General features: G+C 34.4%; 1 protein-coding gene across 8 annotated transcripts in view; it reads left to right on the forward strand.

Moving 5' to 3' along the window:
* Nucleotides 1-1,656: 1,656 nt before the first annotated feature.
* Nucleotides 1,657-21,129, forward strand: part of TENM2 (teneurin transmembrane protein 2) — a 3,953,434-nt gene continuing 3,933,961 nt past the window's right edge. For all 8 annotated transcript variants that reach the window (XM_054685270.2, XM_054685273.2, XM_054685274.2 and 5 more), the window contains exon 1: nt 1,657-2,161. The gene's annotated coding sequence lies outside the window, so the exon portion shown is untranslated. The remainder of the gene's footprint in view (nt 2,162-21,129) is intronic.

The raw sequence follows: 21,129 nt of genomic DNA on the forward strand, positions 1-21,129 counted from the left end.
GACCCTAACTCATTTATTCATCACTGAACAATTTTTCCTCCATTCCGTTTCACTGGGCCAGTGTTAAGAAACTATGCTGTTCTTGAGCCAGTGACTATCAGCAAGTGAACATCATGCCCTAATTGGCTCAGGTCTGGGTTTATTAACCAATTACTTCCAAGTATGATGCTATTACCATGATAGGCTTAGACTCAACAAGGTCTGCTGCCCAACATGAAATCATTTCCCTAAATTACACTGTACTTCGCAATGGAATAAAGGTGAAATGGATGCTGTGATATCACTTACGATATCCATCAATCTTACTATGGCAGACACTATTATTTCCCCCATATTCCCTTGTTTTCTTCTTTTTAAGTAAAAGACTCTTCAGATTTTTAGCCATATACATGGCCATTTCACATAGACACTCTATTTTCCAGTCTTCCAGTCTCATTTGCAGTAAGCTCTGGCCATATGGTTAATTTCTAGTCAAAAACACGTCATGTTCAACTTCCAAGGTATGTCCTTAAATAGGGAACATATTGTCCTCATTCTTCTCAGCTCCTGAAGTTTGAATACCAATTTAGTGGCTAAAGCTTGAGATACTATCTTGGAGTGTGTTGCTAATGGTGGAGCAACAAGGAGCCTAGTTCCTGATATCATGGAGCTCATATCTAGCCCTGGAACACTTAGCTGCAGACTTCATTTTCATCAGGGATAGAAATAAAGTTATATTTTAGTCTAGCAACTGTTTACTTCAGGTGTTTTGGCATTCATGGAAAAGTCTCGTCCTAACTTATACTTAATTATTTTACCAAATACTGTTGCCTACATTATATGATTGTGCTTTAAAAGTCTCATCGTTACAGTATACATTGATTAGGACCAGTATTTGAGAGTGTGCATCTCAAAGTTCTGTATCCATAGTTTAGTAACCACCTGTAGTTTTGTTAGCATGAAAACAACTTCTGACTCTTTTTATGCAAATACCTGTAGGCCATTATCTGCTAAATCTTTCTTAAATATGTGGTATATATTAGCCTACGTTTATTCGTCTATTAATACTTGCAAAAGCCACAGCAAAACATGATGTATATAAGTAGGATGATTTTTTGTTATCAAAACTGAATGATAGCTATAGGAAACCAGTGAGTACCATTAATTTACCCTGTTCAATTCTTTGCACTTACCTTCTTTCAGACTCGTTCATCAATTTCACTTTAGTTTATCTCAGTTTCTATTTTTGGCACCTGTGAGATATGGATGCTTTTTGTTTGTTTGCTCACCTCTCCCCAACCCTCCCTACTCAGTCCCTCAGGAATACTGAGACTAGAGAAATTCATCTTCCCCTACCATGAAAACATTTATCTGGGGCCTAACATACCTGATCTTTATCTTCTAAAGTTAGAAAATTCAGTTACTTTGGCGACAGCTTGGGAATGAGGTAGGTTCTCCAAGTTTAGCAGAGTAGAAAACTATCTAAAATAGTTTTGTTCAGGGTGTCCAGACATTTCATAAAACATTTTTTACCCACAGAAAATGTGGTCCCTTAGAGGAGAGGCAAGGTCCTGAGCCAAACTTTATAATGTACGTTCCTAGGAGGGAAAGCGAGGGAAATTCAGTTCACCGCTCTGCCTGCCTGCCTGCCTGCCTGCCTGCCTGCCTGCCTGAGGAGTTGCAGTGCAGAGTATCATTGCAGCGCTTTTCCAGGGAGTAACGTGCTGCACTGGTTCAGGGCTTTGTCTTTATTCACAACACATTCATGTGCCTCAGCATGGGGGCAGCTGCACTGTTGCCTGCCAGCCTGTCCTCTTTGACTGCCGAATGAACCAAAGGATAACTCTCCATTCGTGAGAGAGAGTGAGCTACAGAGGAAGAAAGACCACGCAAAAGGGAGGGGGAGAGAGGGGGGAAGAGGATGTTCTCCGGCTCACTCCTACATTAGGTCTCTGTGCAAAGGCAGAGGCTGTGGGAGCAGCATCAAGCAAGACTTCGGGCAGTGATTCTAACTATTGCCCATGAACACCGTGGCTGGGACGACTTTGACGAGGCAATTTATTACTTACGCATAGAACACTGGCTGTGCTGAAACTGGGAGCGCAAACAGCCCCTTGTTTTCTAATTTAGAGACTTGCATCTTTTCGACACTCAACAGTATCAAGACACTCTGCTACTACAGGTAAGACGCAGTTAAGATTTGTCTATTTGTGACATCATTACACTTTAACACACTTTAAACTATGAATACTTTTTTTATATTGTGCCTGGTCTATGTTGAACTGCCTTTTTCCCTTCATATTAGCCTCTCTTCAAGTAAATAATTTCACTAAGAAAAAACTGCTGTTAAATGAAGGAACCACTACTAAATCTTTGCTAAGAGGAATCTACATAATTGTATTTCCATGAGCTCTGAGTTCACAGTTGGGAACTTGAACTTAAACTGGGATCTGGGATGCATTTCATAATATATATATATATATATTTTTTTTCTAAATGTACTGAATTATTCACTATCATTTGGATAAGCCAAAATTATTCTCTTGCTACAGTACTGTGCTGTGTATATGTTTAGTGGCTGTTTTTTTTTTTAAACCTCATAGTTTGGGGAAACTAATGATGAGGCACATAACTTGTGGAGTTTGATCACATCATTACCATGTGGTGTAAGCTACTCAATCAGAAAGATGTGCTGTTCTAGCCTTTACTGAGAAGGTGTTATCTTGTGTACATACATATATCATCAATAGGTAGCATGAACATGTGAAATATTTGTAAGACTAAGAGAAAATGCAAGGTTGGTGATAATTCACATGCTGTATGATATCATTGAGTCTCGAGTTTGCTTTACGTAAAAATTACAAAATTACCTTTGTTTTTGTAACTGGTCTCCATCTTCACCTGTCAGTTTTTACAAAATAAAATTAGCTTTCAGGTGAGGTCACTCGGAGTTGTTGATATAGCTGGGAAAACTGTAATCACAGAAACATATTAATAATGTGTTGAATGTCTATAGAGATGTAGGAGTAATATTATCAAGAGGCTTGTACAATTTTCCTCTGCTCTGTTTTGATAAGAGCATCTCATAGTATTAGTCACTTGTAACTTGGATTGATTCTGCTGTCCCATTCAGGGTCCCAATGACTTGGAAGTAAAATTACATTGTTGTCTGTGATCAAAGCTAAAAGCTAGGAAGATTTAATAATAAAGTCTTCTTTCCTTGACATTTTTGCTTAAATTTACCCGAGCTAATATATATATTTTTCTATCCATGTGTGTCTGAGGTGTTCTTTCTATTAACCGTATTTTATATAAGAGCTGCTCCTATTTGAATTCCTACACCTGAACTATTTAATTGCTGATAACTGGGCATCATTAGATTGACACTTGGATAGCTAACGGCTTTAACTTTGACATACAATAAAATATGTAGCATAAGATTAAAGCAGCTCCTAGCAGAGCACATGTTTAACAGTGAGGTATTGTGAAAATAGAACCATTTGCATTTAAAAATACATAATTCATTGGAAGACTTGTGATTCTTGTTCTTGTGCATGACTTATTTCATTTCCAATTTCACTTACAAAAGGTTTAAGTCCTTGGGGAATGTATGTAAAATATTCATTTGACTGAGGGTGTGAAAATTAAAGGAGGAATGAATTATTACTACAGTGACTTTTTTTTAGGAGTTTTTGAAAGTTAGTAACTGGCATGAATGTAAAAAATTAATTTGAGAGTCTCTCCTAGGGTACACCAAAAAAAGCAAGAAAATGTTGATGTGAAATATATGTCAATATGCGAAATTACTCAGAAGATGAAAGGGAATGAAAATAGAAAAGAGAAGTTTTACAGTCTGTAAAAGGAAGAATATTTTCAGTAAACATAAACTCTATACTCTTTCTTTTATGACTGATAAGGAAACAATGTATCAAGAATAGTATTTCTCCAACATGAATGAAATCCCAGTGGCCACATATGAGGTGCAAAAATAAATGTTCTTTTTACTTAGTTAATAAATTTGAATATACGATTACTGAAATTATATCTTGCATGAAATATTTATTGAAGTTATAAAGTTAGAAAAGTCACTGACAAACTATTTCAAAGTTTATTAATATTCATATTCTTTATTCATATGATTTATATGTTTTCCTTTCTTCCTAAGGAATGCGTATACTCAACACAATGGTATATGTGCTTTGTTTTGAAACTTTTCAACATTAGTTTTAAAATTACTTACTAAAAATCGTTCAGACCAGTCATCTCATTTCTCCAAAAAGAGACATATTCTAGATTTTCTTCTTGGATATACTACAAAAGCACTAACTTTATATTTACACACATTAAAGCAATATGCATTGTTTAATGATTTATAAACATTCAGTATTATGTTTGTTTCTCCAAACTTTCTAGTTTTTCCAACTGTTAGAACTTTACAAATGTCTTATAAGAGTAAATTCATTATTACTATGATTTTCAGGGTCTTGGAGTTGTAAACTGTTTTAGACAGAACCTTTAAAAAATTATTGGAGTAGTCACCTCATTAATAACACTTTTAAGTATTTTTTCAACAATTGCCTGATATATTTTGGCAGGAATATGTCCCTCCTCTCAATTTCTTTAGAATTTCAACTTTTCTACTAGAGAAAGTTTGGAAAACTTTTCTTTCAGTGTCACTTTATGTTTGAACTAGATCAGAAGTTGTAAACTTATCTGGATCTTTAGTAATGTCAGATTAGATAATATAGTTATTGTAATACTCTTTTTGACATGGGGGAGTTTTCATATGATGCAGAACGTATTAGCTAAGGTGGAATTTGGTTAAGTTAGTTTTGAGGCTTTGGATGATGTAACAAAAGTTAAAAACAAAATATTTCATTTCCTTGCTATCTGAGGGGATATAAACTCTGTCCTCTGCAAGCATACTGCATCAATTATTTATAATTTATTGAAATAGATTTTGTTTTCATTGATGTGGTATTGGTCTACTGAAATGTTTCTTCTTGATTTTCAACAGGAATTTTATTTTTATATTTCTGGGGGTATTACATGAGTCTTTCACTGGAATCACGAACAGTTCCTTTGAAAGTCTCAACAACGTAAAAAAAAGACTGTAATCTCCAGTCCTTTTTCATGATGATATTAATATTGAAGCATGAATAGAAATAGCTACAACTAAAAATTCTGAAATAACAAGCAAGAATAAGTAATGAGAGACCTCCAGCTAGTTTTCTGGCTCAGTTACTTCACTTAAATATCTTCTTAGACTGTGGTGTGGATCCTGGAAATCAAAGCTTCTTGCTGATCTCAGTGACATAGAACTGGCAAGAAACAGCTTCCTCATGCTGCCTGTAGGCACTAGTCAACACTGACCCTTAGGAAGAATTTTTTTTGGACTGAAATAATTCTTGTATTTTAAGTTATCTACAAGTAAAATACAATAGCCTGTTCAAGTAGGGACATGGATGAAATTGGAAATATCACTCTCAGTAAACTATCGCAAGAACAAAAAACCAAACACTGCATATTCTCACTCATAGGTGGGAATTGAACAATGAGATCACATGGACACAGGAAGGGGAATATCACACTCTGGGGACTGCTGTGGGGTGGGGGGAGGGGGGAGGGATAGCATCGGGAGATATACCTAATGCTAGATGACGAGTTAGTGGGTGCAGCGCACCAGCATGGCACATGTATACATATGTAACTAACCTGCACAATGTGCACATGTACCCTAAAACTTAAAGTATAATAATAAAAAAAAAGAATTATCATAATTGTAAAATGTTGATTGGCTGTTTTGAAGTCAGTTGCAGTATACATTTTAAAGGTCATATTTCAAAAGACTGAAATAGCCATAAACTTTGAAGGGCAAAACTATTTGATCTCTGTATTGTTTTTATGAAATAATTAATAATATTTCAATACACAGTTATACAATCATCTTTAAAAATGTAGTAATAGGTGTATCCTACTTCAAGGAGTGCTGGGATAGTAAAACCTGTTTATTCCATAAAATGCTAACTTGAAAAGTTTATTATTATCTTAAGACGTATTTTTCCCAGAAAGCTAGTCAAAATGGTTTTTAAAGAACAACTTTATTGAAATGCATTAAATACCATTAATTTTACTAAAAACATTGATTCACAACTAGTTAGAAATCTAACCACCAGGCAAAGTGAGGTTTATTTGCAACCACAATTACAGGAGTATATGTGTGAACTTACAAATGGAAACAATCCTAATTTTAAAACAGAGCATCCATTCATTTACTTTCCTAAAACCATGTAAATGCAAAATGGCAACACCATCTTAGCTTATACATTAGTTCTAATGTGATTATAATAGTAGGATACATAACAGCAAAGGAACATGCTCATATGGAGAAAGGTTAAATTGTTAGTTTTGTACTGTATGAAAAGTCAGAGATTAAAGAGTCTTCCCTTATGTGAACTTTCTTTATTAGATTAAAGGGTTCCTGACATTTCAGAAAAGTTCTGTTCAAATTAGCTTCCAGTGTTTTTCTTTAATCTGCACAGGTAAATATTGCGTGCTTTAAGGTTGCTCTTAGAAGGTAACAGCTTCCAATTAATTAGTTTCTGCTGACAGATATATACATTGTAAATACAAACCATAGGGTTCCAATAAAGAAGTTAATTCAGTTCCTGTAAGAGAAGACTGGGATCTATATTCTCTTTTAAGTATTATTTTAAAAATACTAAACATTAGGCAATTATATAAAGAAGGCAAATTTCTACTTGTGATTAAAAGAGATTATATTAACACCTCAAAAGAGAGTATGTAATTTTCAATGTGTTTAATAAACACGAAGTATGAATTTAGGTACTTTCAAATTGATATTATCTGAAAGATTCTTTTTTTGCAATATAAATATTCATTAATTTTTCACAGGAAATATTATAAGTTGTCCTATAATTCAGTTTATTGTTTTGTTCAAACAATAATCAGAATATTTAATTGTGTGAAGCAAGGGAAGGAAATATGGCAAGCTTTTTAGTAAAACTACTTCAGTCTAAAATAGCATTTTTACAGCCCTATTTGCTGCAATAAATTCTAAATCATATGTTAAGAATACATTTCTTATCATCTGGAGCACCTATAGAATGTCATCACCATATCTTCCCTTTAAAAACCCAGGTCTTCTAAATGATGTTTCGGTTCCAACTGAAAACATGTGGTGAGTCCAGATGTTCAAACGCAATCACTCCCCAAAGGCTTACAGTTACAGGTTGATTCAAGAATGGCTATGTATAAATACACACATCAGAACCCTAATTTAAAATTAGAACACAGGCTGTGAAGTGCATAAAAATGGTAAGAAACCACAGTTGGCTGTGTAAATTCCTTGTTCAAATGAAAATGCATTCTCCGCCCCATCAGTGTAGCACATCTGGTAGAGTCAATAAATTCTTACAAAAGTTTTAATATATATGTAAAAGGATAGATAATAGATATGACAGTATTATGTGAATGAGAAATATGGTTTGCTTGGTAACCTTATTTTAAAGAAATTTTGAATGGTATCATTGGTCTGGTCTGGAAGTTTCAGGGTTCAAAGTGTTTAAAATGATTAATACCTCTAGTAATTTACAGTGATTAAGGCATAATGAAACAAAAGGTGATTACAGGAATAATAACAATTGTTTTGATTTCTTAACAGTTAATTCAAACCTCAAACTAACAACAATATCAGAAAGAGAACTTTTCCCTAAGGAAAGCAACACTTGCTAACTAAGGATATTTATGATTCTGTGCTGGCTAATTTATCCAGACAGATAAAACAAAAGCAAGTTGTACATGCTGGAACAGTGAAAACAGCAGACAGATTTATGAACCAGAGGCAACTCTCCTGGGACTCCTCCATAATTGAGTTCTTTAAAATCATGCATTTCATTGCTTCATATTTTCCTTTTTCTTTCAATCCTCCTTCTATAAGTCACATTTCCAAGAGTCTGAACAAGGGTAGGAAAACCCATCTTCAGCATTTTCTTACTTCAAAATTTATTATGCATGTTGTAATCAGATCTCCCAAACCACTCAATAACTTTCCCTCTAGTCAAAATACTGTCACCAAGCCAAAACGGTAAGGTTGAAATAATCAAAAGAAACTCCCAGTATCAGTGAAGAATGCATGCTGTTTGTTTCTACCTGGATGGGAAAGAAAGTATTCTGGTTGCATGAGGGTCATGTCAAAAGAATCAAAATCTTACAGACTGAAAGAGTCCACGGATTCAAATCCATTTTAGTTCAATCTATGGGCCACTCTACTTGAACTATTGAGGGAATATCTTGCGAAGATGGGAACAAGTATAAACACATTTACCACATGTACCACAAAACTCCATACAAGGGTTAAAGATGTGTGACTAACATAACAGATACAAAATAGTCTTCCTTATTGCTAGCATAATAAATATTAGAGGTAGGGGGAGAAGAAGTCAAACATATTCAACTGCTCACTCCCACTTTCAAAACATTGGCATATATAGGCCCTTGATCAAAGTGTAATGAGAAAAATATTGCCTGATCAAAGGGAACTTTTGTAACTAATAATTATTCCTACTGTGTCTGATGTTACTGCTACCAATACTGATTGTTTAACCATATGCTACTCTAGACACTAGATAATACATGTTATCCAATTACAAAAACTGTGTGAAGTCAAAATTAGTATCCGTATTTAAAAATCAGTAAATAGACTTGTTTAGATTAAACATCCTGCTCAAGGGCTCACCTGACTTAAAAAAATCAGAGCCAGAATTGAAAGACAGTTCTATGTGTCCCCCAAATCCTATAACCACTGAGATGTAATATCTACTATTTTATTCTAGGAATCTGCATACTACTAAGTGGAAGTTAACAATGCACATAATACCCAGTAGAAAAACAAAAAGGAAGCAATCGTAGGAATATAAGATCTAAAGGGTATTAAAAATTTACAACTAAGTTAATCAACTTCAGTAATTAATCCTTGCTTCCAACTATGCTCATTTTCTTTTCTCTTCTTCTTGTCTATTTATTTTACAAGTTTGAAATATATATAGCCTTGTAAAAATGCTGAAACTGAACGGAGAACAATTTTCCTTATCATTCCCAGAATTTATGAAGTGGTTATTTTCAACCAAATTGTCTAAATCATGGAAATGTCAAAATATCAGTGCATGTCCTGTCGTAAAAATGAAAATAGGTTCTCCTTGGGGCTTAGTGCCTCTAGCCAAAAACAAAGGATTTGCTTGCTATATTTAAGTCAGCCTGGTTCACTGGCCAAAGAGTTACTGTTCCCTCAAACATAAGCAAGATTTTAAAACTGGTGCCATCTGTGCAATGTATATTGCAACACTGTGTTTATCATATTTCTTCAATTAGGGTCAAAGTAATTGAGTCAATGCCAATCATCTTCAACTTAAATATTCCCACTTGAATTTCTTTGGAAATCAAGAATGCTGATTATTATGTTATTATTAACCAAATCACTCCAATTCATTCTATAAGGTCACTTTTAAAATTATATAGAATTTACAGATATGTTAGACATTTAAACTACAATGTCCATCTGCTTAAAATTATATTTAAAATACACTTTTTTATGGTGGAATCTCTAAACACTTGCCTAATTAGTTCCCTGATTTAAATCTGACAATCTATAGTCCACTCTACATAAATAATGGAGGTCAAGCCTTACAAGCCTTCATTTCTCATAAACATTCCTCATTTCTTAGTCTAGGGTTGTGTGCATGTATTTTTTTTGGTTTAAATAAATATGTAGATAAACAGATATATAAACAAATATGTCCATATAGAAACTCTAAGACTTACTGACTTACTCAGGGGGAGTCCAAAGGCCGTAATAGATATCTACATTTGACAAAATTCAAAGTTTGTCTACTTCTAGCAAAATTTAAAATAACAAAAGGAATTATAAGAGGGCACAAAGAAGATTTAATTTTTAAAATTAATTCTTAACTTTCTTAATTTTGCTGAAACTACATTTAAAGTGAATCAGTACCTAGAACAGTATGAGACACATGCACTAAGTTTTTTTAATCGTATCATACAACAGTTACTTGTGTATTTCAGGGCTTGCTAAGATTTGGTTAGCAGATTCTTGTGCGTGTTTAGCTTTCTTTGCTCTTTTTTGGGAAGAAAGGTTATATGGTTCTGCTGTTCTTGATCATTATTATCAGAATTTTTTGCTTGTAGAAGGTTTAAAGGGTTTTTAAGCTGGTTGAGTGAACAGCTACTTAACATCTACATTTTGCTTAACTAAACTAGATGGAGCACTATTACCTGCTAGTACTCGGTGCTGATATTAACGAGGTGACAGCATCCAAAGTTCTCAGTTGTCACTGTGTTAAGAAACAAGAACCAGTTAGTTACCTTTGGATTTCCTGCACTATTACTTTGGTTTAAGGCAATCGTGGAGATAAGCAGTTGGAGTTGCAGGTCACACCTGGATTTATCAAATATTCAGATGAATTATAGAATGACGTTTGGCTAAGATTCATGAATGTACGTCAATCAACTGAGTGATGGCTTAAAATGTGGTTGAAAAATCAATTATAGAGCAATAAAGTAAAGCAGCTTCGGAATATAACTTAAAATATAAATAAATATCCATGATTCCATACTGATATAAATAAATGCTTGAAAAAAGTAAATGGGAGAGTAGATGAATCTCCCATGCAAAAAAAAAAATTGCAGATAATTCATGCAAATACACTGCTCTAACGAACATGGGGCATAATTCTCCACTCCTTCAGTGTTGGATGCTTTTACTGACTGCTTTCCATAGGGTTCACTATTAAAAAGGGGCAGGAGGAACAGGGGTTTTATAGTGGCAAAATCTGACAGATGTTACCTCACTCACGTGGTGACAATCAACATCAAAAGTGTATCCAATAAAAACAAATCTGGACTCCTCAGAGAAAGAGAAACTTTATTCAAAAAGACTATTGTAACAGGTAGGTAGCTCTGATCTCAGAAATCTGCAAGTGTCTCAAAATTTAACAGTAAAAGGCTCTTCTTTAATAGAGTAAGAAGGGATAAGCAGTATATAAAAGCAAATTGTGTGCTATGAGCTGAATTGTGCCACCGTATTCACATCTTAAAATCCTCATCCCCGGGACAGTAGTCTCCCTTTAACTGTAGGGGATACATTCCAAGACCGACAGTAGATACTTTAAGTAGATACCAGATAGTACAAACCCTATATACATTCTGTATTTTCTACTCATGCGTAACTGTGATCAAGTTTAATTTATAAATTAGGCACAATAAGAGATTTAGCAACAATAATATTAGAACAATCATAACATTGTACTGTAACAAAAGTTATGTGAATGTGGTCACTCTCTCTCTCAAAATATGTTATTGTGGGCCAGGCATGGTGGCTCACACCTGTAATCCCAGCACTTTGGGAGGCCGAGGCGGGCAGATCACTTGAGGTCAGGAGTTCAAGACCAGCCTGGCCAAAGGTGAAACTCCATCTCTACTAAAAATATATAAATTATTTGGGTGCGGTGGCAGGCGCCTGTAATCCCAGCTACTGGGGAGGCTGAGGCAGGAGAATTGCTTGAGCCCAGGAGATAGAGGTTGCAGTGAGCTGAGATCCTGCCACTGCACTGCAGCCTGGCCAACAGAGCGAGACTCTGTCTCAGAAAACAGCAACAACAACAACATATGTTATTGTGCTATACCCACTTATTTTTGGACCAAAGTTATCTTGGTAACTAGAACCCCATAAACTGAAACTGTGGATTAGGTGGGACTACAGTACCTGAGAATGTGACTGTATTTGGAGATAGGGCCTTTAAAGAGGTAATTAGGTTAAATGAAGGCATAGGGCTGAGCCCTCATCCAATCTGACTGTCGTTCTTGTGAGAAGAGAAAATGTGGATGTAGAGAGATGCCAGGGATGCACGCATGCAAAGAAAAGACACAGTGAGGACAGCGAAAAGACGGCCACCTGCAAGCCAAGGAGAGAGACCTGACACCTTGATCTTGGACTTCTCCCCACCAGTACCGTGAGAAGATAAACTTTGTTGTTTAAGTCACCCAGTCTGTGGTGTTTTTGTTATGACAACCCTAGCAAACTAATACATTGGTCAAGCAGGGGAGAAGAGTGACCAGCATGGTAAGACAGGAAATGCCTCTTGCTGTAGTAAGTTGATTCTCAGGATAAACTGATAAGGGAGGCATGTTCTGGAATTAATGTTTGCCCAGGCTTGAAAGAAACAAAGTTCATGTATCTGTGGAGAGGAGAGATCTATGGTCTAGTCAAGGCCTAGGGTCTAGTCAAGGCAAAGCAGAGGATAAGAAATGGGCACTTATGAACACTGGGTCAAGTGATTAGTCATGTGAGGAGTATGTACTCTTGACACAATGTGATGAGCATGGCACATTACCTGTGTGGTCCTCCTCCCCACAACCCATAACTTCTGTCTAATTATGGAAAAAAAATCAGAGAAGTCTCAGTTGAGGATATTCTACAAAACATCTGGTTAGCAGTCCTTAATACTGTCAGGGTCATCAAAATCAAGAGAAGTCTGAGAAACTGTCATAGTCAACAGACGCCTAAGGAGAGATGGCTAATAAATGAGATGTGGTATCCTGGGCAGGGTCCTCGAGTAGAACAAGGCCATTAGGTTAAAACTAAGGAATTCTGATGGATGTTAGTCAATGGTAATGTATTGATATTAGTCACAATTGATATTGTGACAAATGAACCACAGTAACGTAAGATATTAGAAACAGGTGGAATTGGGTGTGGGGTATAGGGGAACTCTCTGTTCTAGCTTCACAATGTTACTGTAAATCTAAATCTGTTCTCAAATTAAAAGTTGACTTTAAAATCCGTGACAACAAATAAAAACAGTTAATGAATTGCAACAATCGACTATTTCAAATAAGATAGCACAAAGCCGTCATTAAAAAGTTCAAATCAGCCTTGAAATACCACTGTGTGTAATTATAAAACATGATTTAATTGCCACTTTAGAGGATCCTGACTTTGGTGTAAGGTAAAGTATATCTGCGTTTTGAATTCTGTGAAATTAATACCAAACTTTATGAAAGTAATATTTATTGGGTTTATGCAAAGTGGCAATCAATGTGTAGAGATTACAATGCTAAATCATGTGCGTTTTCTTCTAGATCATTTTTTTCTCCCAAGTCTGCAAACTTAACTTCATTTTGCCTGAATGGGATCACTAACATCCAGGCCCTTCACAGATTCTTAGTAACTATGGTTTTCAGGGCCTTTTATAAGAGTCCCTTGCTGACCTCAATGCTAAATCTCTCTCCATATTCACCTTCCAATTGCCTTATCTGTTACTCTAATTTAGAAAATAATTATGCATTCTTCCTCTTCCTCTACATGTAACACTAAATGCAATCCATCTGATAAGTATCTCGCCTTTTCCCTATATAAAATTCCAGTACAAACAAGTACAAAGTCTATTCCATATAACTGCTTTTTTTTTTTGTATTTCACTCAGGAAAAATAAAAGTTACTTTTTTTTTCTGCCTCTGGTAGTGTTCCCTACATGTGCAAAGAAGTGAATGCTGACTTTTTTTCTAAGTGCCAGGAAGCATTTTCTCATTGCGGTGTTTCCATTGATCAAAATACTTTTATGAACCATTGTCAAGTCAAGCGATCTCCCACTTAAGAAATCATACTGCAAGGATACTGTAGAAAGAGCTTTTGTGCCTATAGACTTGAAAATTTTATCACAGTCTTCACTGGGCATTCGTATTTAATTCTGTCTTGCTTTGAATTAAAAAAAATCATTCTGCTTTCTTAAGGATAATCAAAAAGAAGTGGTAAAAAGAAGGCTGAGTAGGCAAAAGGTAGTCATTTGATTTTATTTGCTATTTATTTATCATAGTTGATGCTTGGTTCATCATTAAAATGATCGTTGAAATCTGATTGATTAAAAAAATCTCACAAGAATAACAATGTTACTCTTCAGTACACTTTGTTTGTTGTTCGGTTTCTGCTGGCAAGTTTGAATCATTACAGTTATAGAATTATATTTTATTAGGTTTAGTAATTAGCCTTTTGGAAAATGAATATTATATTTTAGTAGCTTGAAAATATGATCTGTATGTATGTATTGCATTTACAGTTTAATTAGGAAACTAATGAGATGTGATTGACAATCTGACTGGTGAGAAACTGGCACGATAAATTTCTATTAGAAGACTTGAGTTTTTTTCTTCCAGCTTTGTATTCATCTAACCTCAAAGTACAGGAATTATTATATCGAACACCTGCCATCCTGGCCTTTGGAAACCATACTGTTGGGAAAATACCAAACTAATTATAGCTCATATAAGGGAGAGGTGGCAGAATCAACTATTTGTGAGTTTACCTTAGAAGAGTAAACTATGGACAGATTGTGTGACTAATTAGATGAAAAAAATTAATAGAAAGTAAAGCTTGATTGATGCATAGAGTAATATTGTTTATTTAGATGGGGTTCACATTTTTATAAGTGTGTGTAGGGATATATAATATGTAGATGTATATTTGTAATGTATTACGCAGTATAGCTGGCGTGTGGAAGAGACACATTTCCAGTGTCATTAGTTTGCTTTGAAAATCAGAACTATTTGTCAACTTTCTAGGCAATTTACAAACTTGTTGATGTAATTATTCTCTGACACATATTATTTCTTTTAGTACCAGTGTACTTCTCATGATTTATAGTGAATTCATATTTAAGGCATTTTCCACACTTACCTTCCAACTGTCTGAGTCTCATTCCCACGAACATCATAAATTCTAATGATAATCCTATCAAATGCAGAGCTTGAGATGACAGAGTGAATCACAACTTCCTTGGGTTGTTATAAATAAAACCAACATCCTATTGTTAGATTTCATTTTGGTATTATTCAGCCAAGTTCCATTATTTATTAAAAAATATATTTTAAATCTAGCAAATATATGGCTGTAAGGTAAATTTTTCATTTTCCTGCTGAAAGTCAGCAATCTTCTTTAGACAGTAAAGCCTGAATCAGAAATACGAGTGAATACATGAGTATTTACTTACTAATGCAATAAGTAATGAAAAAAATAGTAATAAACACAGCTACGATGTACCAGACATTGGGTTAAGTGGTTTAACATATTGTTTTCCATCCTCTTAATAATTCTGTGAGTTATTCTTGTCACCACTTTAATAATTAAGGTTAGAGGCCCAGAAGTTTAATAATTTGCCCAAAGATACAAATATAGTGAGTGCTGACCTTGGATTTGAACCTAGGTCAGCCTGACTCCAAAGTCATACCTTTTATTACTTTTCTGGGCTAAAAATTAATTCCCTGTGAATCAATAAAACTTTTCATGTGAAAGAAGGGAAACTAATGAAAAGGGTATGGAAATTAATTTGAAGTTAAATTAAACTCATTATTAAGAAAACAATGTTGATTCATAGTTTCTGCAATACATAACCCAATACTGTGATTATTCTATAATACGTTTTTTCCCAAAATGAAAAAGGGGTACATTTCTCCTCTTAAAGTTGACATGGAAAATTTAAATATCATGTATTAGAAAAAAAGCAGTGGTCAATTTTTTTGATTAGACACTAAATTTTATATATATATATGTGGGTGTATATATAATTTTTATATAATATATAATATATAAATTGTATACATTATATATATTATATATAATTGTATATATATATAATTAGTCGTACCAGTGGTGGAATTTTTTTGAATAGTGGTTGCTTTAGATCACTAGCTATTCAGGATGAGGCAGGCAGATTAGAAGAGGAAGTAGCAGAGAAGTTCAATTAAAGGAAGACTGAACCAACTGAAGATCAATCTACAATGAAGACTAAGAGCTCTGAGTAGATAATGTAAATCAATATAAAATATGATTGGACTGTGAAAGGTGTGATTTTTCAAGCTACTTTTTAGGAAACTGTCTATTGTATAAATTAATATCCATGAATTTCTTTCTAAGAATTTTGCAGGTGGCATGTTCTTGAACTACTCTGTGCATCTTGCCAATTTAAATCCTACATGTCCCAAACGTCATGTTGTATAAACTTTCATAACAAGTTTTCGGGTCCAACAAACATGAGCACCTGTTATGTGCAAAGTAAAAATCCTTTGCACAATATAATAATGGACAATCATTTAGCACAGTGACTGTTAGCCCATGGTAAGTTACATTTAGGCATCACCCAGTGTTGAGTAAATTATTGGAAATCTGAAAACAGATCATGTCAATACACTGGTGAGTGGTAAAATAGCCCAAATGCCAGATGTTATAGAGGCCCTTCCCTACCTAGTCTTTGTGGATGCATGAGCTTAAGTTGTATCTCAGCTATAGTTTGAAAGATGATAGCGCTAAAGCACCCTTCATCTCTAACCTTTGCCTGGTTCTCCAACAGAAATTCATTTCAGACCTAATAGCCATTATTCAAGACAAGAATCTCTCAAAAAAACTTTCAGAAAATGGGCTTGGAGTTCTGGGTTTGACTCACTGTTTAACAATGGGCAGGCTTCAGTTTCTTCCTTTTTAATATAGGATTAATAATTGGACTTACCTTATAATTTAAAGTGAGAATTGAATGGGAGTACATGAAATGCTTGCAGCACTCAGTGCCTTGAATATCAATGTCCACAAAACTTATTATTAGGCTGTCTTTGAATAGTGTGACTGGTTTTTAGTGTTTAATTGAACAGACTGATTGATTGATTAGGTCAATGATTCACAAAGAAATAAGATTATCTGACCCCTTAACATATAAGAAACACACACACTCATCTTATTTCGAATGTGAAATCTTAAAGATATTAAATGAATTCACATTCATGAGACCTCAATCTTTGACAAACCTTAGAAAACTGAGATCAGCTTATTTTTCATAAAATATGAAATATGAAATTCTTTCACATTTCAGTCTTTAATAGTATTGTAGAAGGCATTTTTCATGTTATTTAATCTGATTCTTGGAAAATTATATGATGTCCATAGTTTCCTTTTGACGATAGTTAAGGCGTTGAGTGAAAAAGTAGGGATACATGAACATAACATGTCTATTCCAAATATCAGGATCCTAAAACCATGAGAACACTAAGTAACTAATGAAAAGATATGAAAAACACATTTTCCTTCCATTTAAAGTCTGTTTGCATGCACTATGATTTTTATAACTCCAGAAAAAATGTACATGTTTCCATGTTGTCATGCTATTCAAAAGCTGAAAATCATAAAAGAATGGGAGTTAGATACACTCCTCTCTAGTAAGGCATCTTTATCAGGGGCAGATTATTGTTCTGGGTTCTGTCTATGGATGGACCAAGGATCCATATGCTGTTTTAAATTGTATGGATATTTGATGGATTTATATACATGTATATTTTGTACTTTTCAGCTTTTACCATGTTTTGAGAGAGTATACCTTTAGCACTTAAGCATAACTGTTATAAAGAATCTTCCTACAATGTAAGTACTGAAAGTAATGGCAAAAACTGCAATTACGTTTGCACCAACCTAATAATTGAGATTGTTTGCCAAAATTCTTTCTCCTGTGATTTCATTTCTTCAGATCCGTAATATCCTTCTATAATCCCTTTCAAATTCAAAACTTCTGGATCATTTCACTGTAAGTAATTCACAAATATCTCTCAAGTTTTCTCTCAAGCATCATCAAGGAGCTAAGCATTACTAACTGGAGCAGACCCAATTGTTCAAAAACTCAATAGCTCCTCTTGTTTTTCAAACATGCATTCTTCATTGTTATTAATGAAAAAACTAAATGATTCGTGGTAGTGTTTCTCACACACTTCTTAAAAGAATTTGTCTTTCTTTAGTTGTGATGATTATTCATTTATCCCATAATAAAATGGGATGATGGCGTAAAGGTGAAGTTTTATTAACAACACTGGAATTGCTTGAAGTGGATTCATTATGCTGAAGGCCAAATTAAAACGAATTTACTTTTTCAGGTGGATGACTTTTTAAACAAAAGAAATACATATTTGTTACTCATTTTTCTGAACAATTCAAGCTATACAGGGATTAAATATGGGTTAGAGCAGACAGAATGGGTTACTTGAATGAAATAGGGATTAGTTCAAATACTAGTCTGGATGTGCTGTATTAGTTGGCTCTTGCTCTTGCTAGTCACCCAAAACTTAATGTCCTTTTTTCCCCTTACAATTGTATACATTGGTTGGTTGTTTCTGTGGATCTGCTTGTCATGGCTGAGAAACCTGGGCTTGCTCATTTATCTGTGGTCACTTGGTCGATCAGTCAGAAGCTGACTGGTCTTGGATAATGTCAGCTGGGATGACTCTGTTCTGTCCCACACAGCTTCCCATCCTCTAGTACGCTAACACAGACATGATCTCATGGCAATAGCAGGTATCCCAAAGAAATATAAATATGCAAGAGCTTTGTGAAACCTCTGCTGGCATCGGTTCTTTTTATGGCCCAATTGACTGGAGCAATTTACATGGTCAAACTAGTTTCAATGTGGAGAGCTCATTAATTGAAGTCATCAATGCAATTAAATTATACCAGTCAAGTTAATGCTATTGCAACCACGTTAGCATTAGCAACAATGTCAGAGAAATTGACCCACACTACAGATATTTATCTCTCTGCTGTCATAGTCACTCATGGATACCTGATGAAGGATGCATCTCAGTTCAAGACAATACAAGTAACTGGTTTTTTTAATGATTGGAAACAAATTTCTCTCTGTGTGGTTAAATGGATTATGGTTTTAATATATATATAATATATATTTCATTGAACACTATGTAGCTATAAAAAGTAATTAGGAAGCAGTGTGCCGACATCCAAATATATGTTGGATATATATTTTTAGGAAGATGCATACAAGGATGAATATGTTAGTACTGGCATAAGAACAAAGAGGAAAAAGAATATACAGACACACATGCATAGTATAGAGGCTTGTGCACAAGTCTCTGAGAATCTTAAGAGAAAAGAAGGAAAAATATTGATATAGATATAACTTGCAAGAAACCTATTAGAAAAAGAAGTCTTTTCAGAGAATATCTTCTTATGCTTTTTGAAGTTTGAACCACATAGTATTATTGATAAATAAATACATTATTAAATAAATTATTAAAAGAACAATAATCACAAAAAGTAAAAACAAAAAGGCATGTAATATTACCAGGTATCTGTACTCTCTTACTGGTCTACCTCTTGCTGGTTATGAGAACTCAGTCAATTTTAATGAACTACATGAGCTAGGGTTTTTCTTTCCAGAAGTTAAGGATAGCAGTACCTCGCCCACATAATTGGTGTGCAATTTAAATGGGAAAATCCTTATAATGCACTTAACTGGTGTTTGACACATAGTAACTGCTTAATAAGATTTCAGTATTTTTTTTCTGTCAGCACTAATTCATTATTTAATCATAGGAAACGTACTGCAAAGGAGCTAAGGTACAAGTCAAACTGGATTTCCACTGGAAATGTTTTGCTAGGTCATTTTGTCTTTCTCTTTTTTATTAATGTCTCACTTTTAATATAATCTTTGCTCTCTTTCTAGCCTCTTCCTATTTTTACATTACTAAAAGGTCAAAATCAACAATTAAAATATGAAATATACAGTAACCATGTTAATACCATACTAGAAGTCTCAGTTATTCCTTTCATACGTTGGTTGCGTGAAACAAATGAAATTACATCATTGATGAGAAACTTCTCCTGGTAGAAAATCAGTAAGATGGTGTGTAAGTTCCCCAGTGAAAAGAACTGTTTGTTTTTTTTTTTAAATTTGTTTGTCTGTTTGTTTTAGGCCTTAGTGGTGTCAGATGTTGCAAATGTTAGATAATAATGTGATCTCCTTCACTGAAGAGACATTCTTAAGTTTTTATTTAAGCAGACACATCGAGTTTTTATCTTAAAGCCTGTGCTTTGGGGATCTTGTTTAATTAATCTAGAGAAGGTTTTGTTTTTTGTGGTTGTTGTTTTGTTTTAAATAATAGAAATACCTACCTTTTCTCTCCACTCAAACAATTGAACATGGATTGAATACTATTGACATCGAGGAATTAATGTAATATCAGTGTGATATCCAAGAAAATATTTATATTTTTGGAGATATCAAATTTAAATACCAATTTATTTTTAGCTTTTCAACGTTTTATGGGGAAAGGGCAAAAATTCCATGACTAGGATTTGCTTAAATTAATACTATTTCAACTCAACCACAAACAAAACAAAAAACGTCAGAAAAATAAGTGTCTCCATCCATTGGGCTGCTATAAAGATACTATTATAGACTAGGTAGCTTATAAACAACAGAAATTTATTTCTCACCGTTCTGAAGTCCAGAAAGTTCAAGATCAAGGCTCCAGTGGATTTGGTATCTGGTGAGGGTCGGTTTGCTGGCTCCCAAGTGGTGCCTTCTCATGGTATCGTCATGTGGTGGAAGGGGCAAGGGAGCTCTCTGTGGTCTTTTATGGGGGCACTAATCCCAATCATAAAGGCTCTACCCTCATCATCTAATCACACTCCAAAGGCCCCACTTCCTAGTAATATGACCATGGGGGTCAAAATTTCAACATATGAATATTAGACAGACTCAAACAGTCAAACCGTAGTCATAGGTGTGCCAAATTATTGATATTTGTTGAATCCAGGTGACATATTTGTTACTTTGTAATTCTGAGATTATTTAAACATTGTCATAACATCTTGTGTTTTTTTTAAATCTAGAAGAATTCTATACTGAGATTACTTCACAAGTATCATCCTCCCTTGACCTTCAAAAAACTCAACTCTGAAATTTTACCCAGTGTTTTAGGGATGTGATATGTATAAGAAAGCCATCTTTAGAGCACTTGTCATATAAGCCCACTGAAAGGAAAAGCTTGGTTCTATATTAGCCAGTTGGCAGAAGAGTGTACATTTATTTACTTCATGTTCAAGTAAAATAATTTAAAAAAATACAAGCTAAATTCTTGCTTTATTGAACTTATTTCAGTTTTTCAAAAATGCCTTTTCTTTGGCCTCTGTGCCTTTATACACCTGGTACTCTCTGCCAGAATATGCTGGATTTGACTGGGTCCTATCACAGCTTATTCACACGTCCTTCATCGGAACTTCCCTAACTA

The sequence above is a fragment of the Pan troglodytes genome, chromosome 4, assembly GCF_028858775.2.
Source record: "Pan troglodytes isolate AG18354 chromosome 4, NHGRI_mPanTro3-v2.0_pri, whole genome shotgun sequence".
Taxonomy (NCBI): Eukaryota; Metazoa; Chordata; class Mammalia; order Primates; family Hominidae; genus Pan; species Pan troglodytes.